The sequence below is a fragment of the Phacochoerus africanus genome, chromosome 4 (genome assembly GCF_016906955.1).
Source record: "Phacochoerus africanus isolate WHEZ1 chromosome 4, ROS_Pafr_v1, whole genome shotgun sequence".
Classification (NCBI taxonomy): Eukaryota; Metazoa; Chordata; class Mammalia; order Artiodactyla; family Suidae; genus Phacochoerus; species Phacochoerus africanus.
In genome coordinates, this window is record NC_062547.1 from 108,291,170 (window position 1) to 108,303,375 (window position 12,206).

At 36.6% G+C, this 12,206-nt stretch overlaps 1 protein-coding gene across 1 annotated transcript in view; it reads left to right on the forward strand.

The window, feature by feature from the left end:
• LOC125124706 (uncharacterized) overlaps nucleotides 1-12,206 on the forward strand; it is a 92,253-nt gene that overhangs the window by 48,075 nt on the left and 31,972 nt on the right. The window lies entirely within an intron of this gene.

Here is a 12,206-nt window from a genome sequence, read left to right on the forward strand (position 1 = left end):
AACAGGCAATCTTGTAATGTATATCATTAAAATGCATAACCGTGTTTCAGCTTTTGGGGGAAAAAGGTAAAAAGGGAAATTAAACCAGGGCAGTGAATTAAAAATGGGATATCTATTGTATTTAATAAATCACACCCAGCAGATTATAGAGGGAGGAGTTACTGGTGCTTTTCACTCTAGGACATTTGGTGTGTGTTGCTGCATTTGACCTTTTTAAAACTATTGACATCGTTCAGGAACTGCCGGTAAACCTGCCTTCATCAGTTAAACGGAAGGAATCTTAGCATTGTGGAACTGACCACTTGATTAATTTAAATCCAAACACACAGTCCTGCCTGGATGCCCTTTGCAAGACCCTTGCACAAAAGGATTTCATTCAGAGGCATTATAACCCACATCCTGCTGTCAGACCCTTTCAGCTCTGTTGGTCTTCCTAGGCTGCAGCCATCATCTTTAACCTCTCTTATGTTTCCTTTTATTTCATGAAAACAATATCTATGCTTGGATTCATACAAATGCTCTAGATTTCTCTTGAAGTACTTTATTCGTATCCTAGGGAAAAGGTATTTTAAAGTTCTACTAATTGAGAAACTAAAATGGGAACTTATCTTCAACTGACCTCTTTAGAAAAAGTATATTAGAACTTAATCCAGTGCTTCTTTGGGAATTATAATCAAAATTAAAATCATGAAATGTTGAAATAGGTTATTGGTATTAGAGTAAGCCATTATCTATAATTCCTTTGGCTTTTATTTTCAAAACATTGAAGGCTTAATAATCAGTGTTGAGTTTGCAGAAAGCATAAAAGGTAGTTGAATCATGGATGAATTCAATGATCATATAAAGATATTGTCCTAGATGTTTTAATGAAAGCAAGATTTAAATTAAGAAAAAACTTTGAGTAATTTTAGTCTATTACATGGACTGAGAAAAGAACCCATACACTGGGCACTCTGCTAGAGTTGGTTGTAGAAGGGGGCATTTATTTGTGTGGGAGAAATTAAAGCATTGCTATAGAATGCTTTCATGGCACATAGAATGGTAGCCTGGAAAAGACCAACTCCCTCATTTAATCAACAAAAAAACTGAGTTCCCCTCCACTTAATTATTCAAGCTCTAACTTGGCCAATTTCTGCTTCCTCATCATCCAGTTACAAGACTGTCCTGGAATACAAATGAAGCCTTTCAAAGAAAGTGGTATAATCTGATTTTCTGTGGTTTTGTTCATTATTATTAATTGTAATAACTTTTTAATTGAGAGTTTTGATGAGCCAGTACTTTATGCATTATCTTTATCTTCAAAATTATAGTATGAGGTAGTACCCGTGTTTTTTTCTTTTTCAAAATGAGGGTCTGATGTTTAGAAAAGTCAAGGATTTGCCCAGAATAATTGAATCAGTGAGGTAAGATACTTTTTTTTCCTTTGAGAAGGTAGGCTTGTAGCTGGATATAGGGAGGAGAAATGGGTGCCAAGAAGTGTTTCTCCCAAGCCTCATGAATTGCCTTGAGAATGTTATGGTGATGTGAATGACTCTGCCATGGGTCACTGGTGAGGAAGAAAAATTAAGGCCATAACAGCCTTAATTCTTCAGAAACAGTGGATTTGCTGTGAAGGGCTATGAGAGCACTTCCTTTCTGGCTGTCATCGGAGCAGTGGATGTCCAGGTGAAGAGCCTGTGGGGCACCAGGGGACCCATAAACTGTGTGATTCAAGAGAAATCATTGCATCATTTTGAGACTCTGTTTTTACTTTTCATTTCTAAGGGGTGAAAATCCAATTTATGCCTTGCCCTGCCATACTACGTTGTTTCAAAGATTAAGTGAAATATTTTAATTTTTGGAAAAATCAAAATATCACTTTCCAAAGTAAAAATATTAGGACATAATACAATTTTTGTTTATTTATTCATTAAGTATCAAGTGAATGCCAAAGGCAAGTTGTGGCACTATATTGAGAATAAGAGGCAAATGTAGAATTTGTTTCTTCCTTTCAGAAGATTAAAGGAAGAGGGAAATAACATACATGATAATAACTAAGTAATAGCATATTTTAAACCCATTTAGCTAGGTGGAAAACACTGAAATTTGGGGGCAGGAAGCAATCTCTGGTCTTGAGAGACTGGTGGGGTTAGGTTGGTAGGGGAGAGAGGCAGGAGGAGTTGGGATAGGGAGTGCAGAATGGAGAGATAAGAGTGGAATTCCAGGAGGAGGAGACAATAAGAGCAGATAATATGGGTGCATAAATAATTATGTGTATCAGATTGTCTAACTGGCTGTAGCCAAAGGTGCCCCAAGATAAGGCAGGCCAAGATGGGTTTACAGTGAAGCTATAAAATCTGCACTTGATTCAGTGGCCCACAGGGGGAGCACGTCAAGATTTTGAGTTTTCTGGTAATCTGGTGAAGGCAATGATTTGTGAAGACTTGTTAAGAACAAAGTAATACATTAAAGAGGTGAGACACTGAAGTCGGGAAGCCCATGGACCAGTGTGTCGTGAGATGACTGTTAGAGAAGATCTAAGCTGGAGGGATAAGTGTGGGACTGGAGCAAAGAGGAGATGGATCAGGAAACTTTAGTTAATGCCTGGGTTTACGGGTGATGGAAAGATAGAACCCTTTGCTATTGGAAGTTCTCGTGGTGCTTTTTCATTAAATCAGTATGAATTTGTTTTATTAACAAATAAATTTGTTTTATTAACCTCAAATGCTGATAATAAAATCCCATATATACTGTCTTTTTTCAGTCCTTATCCTATGTTTAACTGGAATTAGCAAAAGTATTGTATCAAGACTGGAGGAGCCAAGAATGTTGCTTATCTGGGCTGGAGGGAAGTAGGTTCAACCTAACAAAGCTAGGCAAAGCTAGGTGAGGATTAAGGGTGTTTTGCCTTATCAGAAAAGTCATTTCAGGGAGAAGGAAGACTGGCCACTGTAGCTACCTAGTCAAGGCTTTAGAAATCCTGGCCAAATAGCCCCTCAGAAGTGGCAGTTTAACCTCCATTTGCTTCTGAATTGGCACTTGCCACATGAATTTACTTCAGTTTAAGAAATAAGCCTAGGGTCTTGAGCCCTAAACTTCAATTTAAGGATTCAGGGGTTTGTAGATGAGGTTTATAATACTTTTAACAGTTATGAGATGATTTCTTTGCTAAATCTTTTTTCTTGTGAAAAAATATTTTGCCTTCTTTTATTTTCTTTCTGTCTGAGACAATTATAATATTGTTTGGATGTCTATGAAGCCTTAAGATCCACTGGGAAATAAGAAGTGGGTTTTCTGTTATTTAGGACAGATAAAAGGGGGTATGCAGTTAACCAGTAAGATGTAAGAGCCTGGTGGAGCAAGTGCTCTTATTGGGTAGGTTTTGTCCTAGTGCCCGGCTGTGGGCTGAGAGTAGCCAATGTGGGCATGCATTTCACAGGGCCTCTCTGTGCTATCCTTGAGACTCCAAGGGCAGGAGATAGTTGTCAATTTAAGAGTTTATGATCTACTTTAAGAAGATGGTAAGATCAAGAGATTTAGTGGAGTGGCAAGAGGAAATAGAACACTAAGAACATGAAACATTAAGCTGTCTTTGTAGAGTAAGAGGAGAATAAAAACTAAATAAAGCCTGGGTATAGGGAATGAACACTGGAGACATGAGGCCCTTTAACAGGGCACAAAATCTGGCCATCTGGCGCCATTTGTTTCACTGACACTTGATTTCTGTTCCTCCATATTCCCTTCAACTTTGTGTAGTCGTCAGATTTTTGGATAGATGTTATTTTTGGATAGGCTCTGTTTTTTTTTTTTTTTTTAATGATGTGTAAAATATTTAATTAAATTACATATTTATAAGAACCATGGCAATGAAAAGATCATATTAATTAACTTCCAAAAATTAACTTAGATGATTTTAAAAAACAATTCTAATATTAAGCTCAAAGTCAAGAACAATCAAAACTATCTTTTGGTTAGCCTGCAGCCCAGGGGGTGAGCACTGCAGGCAGAAGGTGGTGACCTAGAGCTTCCTCAGCATTCAGCACATGAGGACCCGGAGAGGCTCTTTTCTAAGCTATACCTTTCTAATAAAACCTAACAAACTAGCTTTCCTCTTGCACTCTTACTTTATGACCATTCCATCTGTAGAATACTCGATACACCTGCTCCCTTTGTGTGCATGTGGTCTAGATAACCTTTCTTTGCTTTCCACAATCTAATTTTGCTTAGATAGGTGGATCATCTCCTGGTAAGAGTCGTTTAGTCTGCCTGGTATGTTAGGATCCAATCCACTGAATGTCATTGGTCTTCTCTGAGAGCCAGTAAATTAGGATTGCAAGTTCAGAACACATTTAGATGAATTTCTAATTTTTAAATTACAGTAGTAATTCATATCTATAGTAAAAGAAATTTTTAATGTTTAGAAGTATATGATATAAAAAGTGGAGGATTCTCTGTAATTGAAACTATCTGAAGTAACCACTCTTAGCAGTTGGGTATATATCTTCTGCACATTTTTCAATGCATTTTCAAATATTTATTTTGAAATTTGAATCGTATGTTATGTATATGTATGTGTATATATGTAGAGGTATTATATAGCTACGGTATTTCCACAAATTTCACGGTAAATTTTGCATGCTTTGCTTCTCAAACTTGGTATCTCAGGAAAAACATGCGAAAGGGTAGGAGTAATTCCTTTTTGTTGGAAAGCTTTTTCACTTTACCTAAGTTAAGGAAAATGGCATTATTATTTCTTTGTGAGGGCTGACCTTACCTTTCTTCTTTTAGAACTCTCCCCAAACTCAACAGTAGTGAACAGTCCAACTTGTCAGTTAGGTTAAAATTCTCTACATTTATCCAGATTGTAAAGTGGTGCTCTGGTATTCCACTTTATTATTTTTGTAAGCAGTGTTGTTGCTATACATTTATATAGTATTTACTCACAAGGGAAACATTAAAAGGTAGGCTTAGCTTCATCTTAATTGAAATAGAGATAATAATAGTTTCTTTGAAATAGATTGGACCTGAGAATACAGTACAGAATGACAACCTTCATTTTTTATTGTATCATGAGTATCTTAAAGAAGATCTGCAAAGTTATTTGCTTATCTTTATAATTGTAGTCTTTGTACTAGAAAAATTGGACCATGATATTATTTAAAAACATGTCAATCCAATATTCATAAAGAAGAAAACAATAGTTTTTATAGTACAGATAAATTATATACTTATTAAAGCATCTCTGATCAAATAAGCATGATATATCATTATAGACTCAGTTTGATGTTGAAACATTGTTATTTTAAGCAATTACTTTAAATCTGGTATTTTTAAGAGGAGCTATGTTCCTGTGAAAGGGGTGACAGATGCAGGGGAGGACATAGTTCAAAGGGAAGTTTTAAATTATGTATAGTTTGGGGTTGTTAGAAGTAATTCTGCCTGTGATAGGAGACTTAATCAAGAAGGCTGTGTGGAACAATAAGACAGCAGAGTTCTGCTGATTTTATCTGGGTGTCATAATTAGGTATTTCGTTGGGAGTGTTTTCTAGATAAGCGATATATTGGCAGGGATTTACTGGAGTTCAGAGATAAATGGACCAGGCAGCTGCTGCCTCCTGGAGAAGTAAATAGAGAGCATCAGTTTTCATTGTTGTCAGTACTCTGACCTCCGAAGGCACAGATGTGAACCTTCTTTTCAAGGGAATCGAGTATTCGCCCTCAAGGAAAAGGATGTTTGTAGTGTAATAATATTAATGTGTTTTAAGTGAGAAAACTATCTATGAATACTTACACTGTTGCTACCCAGGAGCATTATTTATTGACCTGTGACTTCGTCAGAGCTTCAGCTGTGAGAAGAATGTTGCTAATGGAATCATGTAATGACATTTGTCATTAAAAAGTCACATCACAGTGAATAGATTCAGAATTCATTGAGTCCCCTTGCTCTGTGTCACACTCGCTGCTTCTGTGACAACCTTCATTTCCTACTTAGCAAATCCAAGCCTGGTAGCTCAAGCCCCAGGAAGTTGTTAAAGCAATTAAAGGCTTCTGTCTCCCAGCACATTGCTTGGTTACCATAGTATCCTCTGCCTCCAAGTCTCTCCTGATGATGTCAGTATGCATCCAGGGGTTGTTCAGAGCATTTACGTGGGGATGATTCACCCTGTAATAAAGCCCCTCACCCGCTCGGTTTCCAGTTTGATTTCAGACGTCCCTAGAAATGGAAGGTAAGTGCCTTGTTTTGCATATCAGAGAATTACCATGCTTCTATTATTCTCTTTCAAGTGTATGAATGGTTACTTGCTTTCTAAGATATACTCCTGACTGAAATCATAGTATATGGGAACCTTTCAGCCAATTACCTAGAATAGACTTACAGTTTGTACTTAAAATGTGTGTTTGTGTGTATAATCACACACATGTGGGATGGGCTTATAAAATAACTGTGATTGCACAATGTAATGCTTGCTACTCTCCCTGGTAAGAAGCAATAGCAAACACAGTAGAGATTTTTATTTCAAATTATTTGAAATATATGAATTCCTTAAAATATTTTGACAGGTGTCACAGCACAAATGTGGTTTTTTTAAGGGTGTGAATTTTATATTTTTATTGATACTTTATATATTTTTCCAGTTTTAAACAGTATTAATATTTGACTGTCTAAGATGTTATGGGAAGATACTATGAAAAAGAAGGGCCAAGTCAGATTGAGAATTTGTGTTTTTTTTTGTCTTTTTTGTTGTTGTTGTTGTTGTTGCTATTTCTTGGGCCGCTCCCGCGGCATATGGAGGTTCCCAGGCTAGGGGTTGAATCAGAGCTGTAGCCACCGGCCTACGCCAGAGCCACAGCAACGCGGGATCCGAGCCGCGTCTGCGACCTGCACCACAGCTCAGGGCAACGCCGGATCGTTAACCCACTGAGCAAGGGTAGGGACCGAACCCGCAACCTCATGGTTCCCAGTCGGATTCGTTAACCACTGCGCCACGACGGGAACTCCGAGAATTTGTGTTTTAAATAAATTAAAACTTAAGTTGTAAAACAAAGATTTAGTTATGGGGTATATGTGAAGTTTAAAGTACATTGATAACCATCATTTCCTACATATTTCATACTTTTAATGCTTTTCAAAATATCTTGCAATTTGGTAATAAACATAATGTTCCTATTATTGTCACAAATGAAATCAGGGCTTTATAAGATTTTCCTTTAATATATACCCATGCTTCTTAAGGCTAAGACAGCTGTGTTAAGCTTTACAAAAAGAATACTGTAGAAGCACTTAAAACATTCAAATAGAAGAGCCATGAATGGATATTTCCTTTGAAAAGTTAGTTTTCTACTATAATGTGTGCTGTCAATAAACACTAAATGATGAGACACACAGCTTTCTCTCTACTGCCTCTGTCTGAATCTCTCCATTCCCAGAGTTCTGTCCATATGGCAGAGTTAGTTGTGCATTTATTTCCTCTTGCTGATTCCCAAGGGACTCTTTCAGCATATTCTGTGAAGAATGTAATATTGTGTTTAAATGGAGATGGTAGGCAAAGGCTGTTTTTAATTGATTAATGGAAAGCTTTGCAGGGGAATAAAGGGGAGGGGAGTGGATGGGAAAGGGATTCTCCCATTTCTTTATGTAACTGAACCTTTATTCTGTGTAGAGGTGGACAGGCTTTTCTGAGAGGTCAGTAAATGGTTTAGACTGTCCATTCCTAGAGAGATGTTGATTAAAACTGGCATTTTGTTGCTTAAATTTTTTTGTAGTCTTCTGGAATATATCCTGCTTTCTCCCTTTGCTTTGTTTTTGTGTGGTATTATTAGTGGATTGATGGTGCTCTTTAGTCACCTTTCGTTAAAGAATTAGTGAAAAATGTAGTTGTGAGAGAGTGTAACAAAAAGGTTGAAATTAAAAATTTAGTTTTATGTAGAGGTTATCTGTCTTATCTTGAATGTCATAAATGTTTATATGTATTCCTTTCTACCTTAAAAATACGCTAAAATGTTTGATGTTTTTTAAAACTATTTGTAACTCTTATTCCTGTTTGTGTTTAAAAATTTGCCATTAATTGCCATCAAAAAAAGTTCCTGAAAAGTAGAGAGAAATTATGATACTACCTATTTTAGATTATGATATGTTAAATGTTAAGGAAATTAAGTCAACATTAACTGTTTCCATACTTTCTAAAACCCTTTTATTAAAACACTTTCATGATATTTGTGATGGAAAGAAGACTATTGTAATCTGGGCTATGATACATCAGATTTTGCTCTTTGTTCTATTAATGTTTTGGGTAATATAATCTATTGAGTAGCTAACTCTTTGTAATAAAAAAATCATTCTGCTGTTTTGAACTCTTAAGATATCCATGAAAATATACTCCTGCTGACTTAACCCATCAAGTAGCAGTTTTATATAGAGTGTGCTATAAAGATTACACTTCATGCTTGAGTTAAGAAGTGGTTCCAAGCAGTTTTAGGCAGGGTGATTATAAAAATTGGTTTAGGAGAGTTTTCATTTTATTTTTATGTAGTACTAAGAATTTTTGAGTTTTCACATATTTGCACTTGTTCCTGCTGAAATATAGAAATGCCAGCTCTGTAGACTTGATCAATGTGAGGCAATGAAATATGGCAGAAAAAGGATTGCTTTGGCTCTCACTAGAAAGATAACAAGCTAAATAAAACCAGTGTCCAGAAGAATGAGAGGAAGAAGTATAGAGGACATGGACCTAGAAATAAACGTTTCGTCCAGTGAGAGGAGAGAAGCTCAAATTGTGAGGGATTGGTTACTTGCTTATCCCAAATCTCTGTGTTCATTTAATGGCAGAGCCAGGTTTGGGCCCTGGATGCCTACACTTGAACAGTCTAGTTTTCATTTACATGGTGCCACATGTCCCATTTGGGGTTGAACACTTTTTCCCAGTCAACTTTTACTTTCTCCCACAAAAGGAGTGATTAAAAACCAGTATAATAACAGAAAGTGTATTATTTTTCTTTTGTTGCTGTAACAGATGACTGCAGACTTGGTGGCTTATGGACCCCCTCCTTTATCTTAACAGCTAGAAGGTACAGATGAGTCTTTACATGGCCCTCTCTCTGGTTCTTTGAGGCCAAAAAGGGTCCTCCATTTTCAGGGACTTGTGATTAGATGTAACCCCCTCTCCCACCGATAATCCAGGATAAATAGTCCATTTTAAGATCCTTATTCTTAATCACATCTGCAAAATCCTTTCTATCATGTAAGGTAACAGAATCACAGGTTCTGGGGGATTGGGACATGGAAATCTTTGGGGACCATTATTGTGCCCACCCCAGGGATTACAAAATGCATGGCTGATTCTATCAATGTCAAATTTGCAAATAAGACTTTTTTACTGATAACCCTAACTTAAACTGGTGATTGCCAACAGAAGCCATGAAATCTTGACCTAGTTCAGTAAATGCATCATCCCCAGGATGTTAAAATGCCTCAAGATAATTAATGAGGGAAAATCATATTAGGAAAAAAATGTTTCACCAACTCAAATGTTCAAAACTCTGAGGCACAGATGTCAGCCTTATAAAGTGACACTATTCTCAGCTTAATATTTTTAGTGAGAGTCTCACATTAGATGAAGTTAATTAAACAAAGCTGATTTGGGATTGTGAAAATTCCATTAGTTAACTCCTATGTGAATGAGCCTGTGTTTCTTTAGAAGCCGAAGGGTAATGGCTGGGCCACTAGAGAGCCTGAGATCTAGTAGCCCTGAGCTTTGAATAACACTGTCGTTCATTGATCCGTCATTAAGCCATGTGAGTCATAAGACCCATCAAATGAATCTGGCAGGTATGCCCTATGCGGTTTCCTAGGAAAGGTACACAGTCTGTTACCATAATCATAACACTAGACTTAAGTCCAACAGTTGCAAATATAATTTCTCATGTTGTTCACATCCTGTATTTATCTTAAACTTAAGACAATTCATAGCACATTAATCCATCTATACTAAGCATAAGATAATTTATAGTTAGTAGTAGTTTTAAACCTTCTTTGTTAAACACTAGTAGTAGAAGATGCAGAGGAGAAAGTACTCAAGCATATTACTTTGGGACAGAAAGCCTAAAATCACATTTTGCTGTGGTTCTAAGGAAAGGAGATGGAAAGAAAATCAACTGTTTTTCTGCAAGTATTCTTTTTTAATTTTGGAATAATTTTTTGGAGGAAAACTGGACAGTACCTTAAGACCCTTGTTTAGAAAAAAAGGACTTGTGGAATGCCACGCATTTCTTTGCAAGAGGTAGTTATTGTGACATTGGTTCTATTTGGTACTGGAGAGATAAAACAACCTTAGAATTCTGTATAAAAGCGAAATTTAATTTTATGCCATCATGGGATTTGTCTTTCAAATTATCATTAAAGGAAAACTGTTATTTGACAACGAAGTTAAATATTAAAATCAGCTGGTTAACTGATTTGATAAATGATATAAATAAATAAAACTGAAAATATAAATGAACAAAACCCAAACACCTTTAAACATATTTTAAACATATACGGAATATTCAATTCAATACTGACTTTCCCCAGCGATGGTAAATTACAGTGAGTAGAGATGAAATCTCTCTGTTTCATTACAGAAAAGAAAAAGAAAAAAAGAAAAAAAAAAAAAAAACAGCTTCACAGAGCAGCTGCCTTCTCTGTAATAGAAGAGACTGTTTAATCTTTAAATCATTTTGAACTGGCTCAGTTGCTTTACTGATCCTTTAACTTTGTTAAAAATTATCTTTAAAGTTTATCTTTGAGAGAGATCAGAGATAAAGGAACTAATGGAGACGAGAGTTTGAGGTTCTGAATTGCATTTGGTCGGTGGGTGGTGGAGAAGATGGAAGGAGACTTCAGAATCAGACACTTCAAAGACTGTTATGATTTCTCATTGACTATTTTGAAAACCAGCTCAGGGTTTTGTGTCTAGGGGGATTTTCCTAGTAACAGAGGTAAAGGCAATGAGCAAGTAAGTGATGGAACTGGGAAGTTGTCCTAAGTCTTTCCTGTTCCCAAAGGCTTTGCAGATCAGAGAACTACCACAAGCCTACTGACCTTGCATTCGCTTGTTTTCCTTTCATTTATTATTGCTTTAATTTGACTTCAACCTTTAAGATGGGTCAAACTTGCAAAAAGAAAAGCAATTATTGGGATTATTTACAAAGAAAGTTTTGTTTTTTTAATTTGTGGAAGGCCCCTATTTCTGTTAGGGTTGTGAGGTTCTATAGCTGAACCATTTTTTTTTTTTTCCCCATCAACTCCTCTAAGATAGCTTTGGAGGGAGGATTAATGAAAATAAAGGGTATTGGTTTTGCAAACAAAATCTGTGTCCTGGGGCAAATTAAAGAAAAGAAAGTTTGAGCAGCAGGACCTAAAAAGACATGGAGACAAGAAGACTGATGCTTGTTGCCTTCTGCAGGGGGCAGGTAGGGGTGCAGGGGTGATTTGTTGCTGCAACCACTGCACCATGGGAATAGTCAGGAGGTGGGAGGTTTAGAGAGAACTGCACTCAGGCCTGGTGCTTATTGTCTGTTTTGCAAAAGAAAAACTGGTGTGGGGGCAGGGGTTTGGTTCCTGGGTTTAGCCACGGCCATGCTGAGAAATAGATGCCTTTTCTCCATGAAGGGCAGGACTACGGGAGACCCTCAAGCAGCCTTCAGTATTCATGAGGAAGGGAATAAGCTTACTAGCCCAAAGATTTTTATAAATTCAAACCTTCCAAGAATGAATACACATCATTAATTTAAGCTAAAAAATTTTCCCAGTAATCTCAAGAGAAAATGATAGAGGAATATGACTTGCCAGTTGGAATATTAAAGTATGACAGGAGTCAGGTGGCATTGTTTTCCTTCTTGGCAAAGGTCAGTCTTGCTCTCGTCAATCAAAGTGCAATCTCAGTGATTACTATTGAATGCCCTCACGTGCATGACGGTGCACTAAGCACAAGGCAGAATTAAAGGACAACATGACCTCAAATTTCAAGGCATTTCAGCTAAGAACAGAACTATATGTGGAGAATAACTTTCTTATCACTTAATAACTATTATTGCTTTATTTTCATGGTAATTTTTGCCAAGTGGCAAATTCCAGCTTGCCAGTTTGGGATTAGAGAAATTCATTGTATTTCCATTTGCCTGAAAAGTAAATTTTTCCTGAAACTCTAAATGGACTGATATATTTACTTGATGACAGACCCATTGTTATC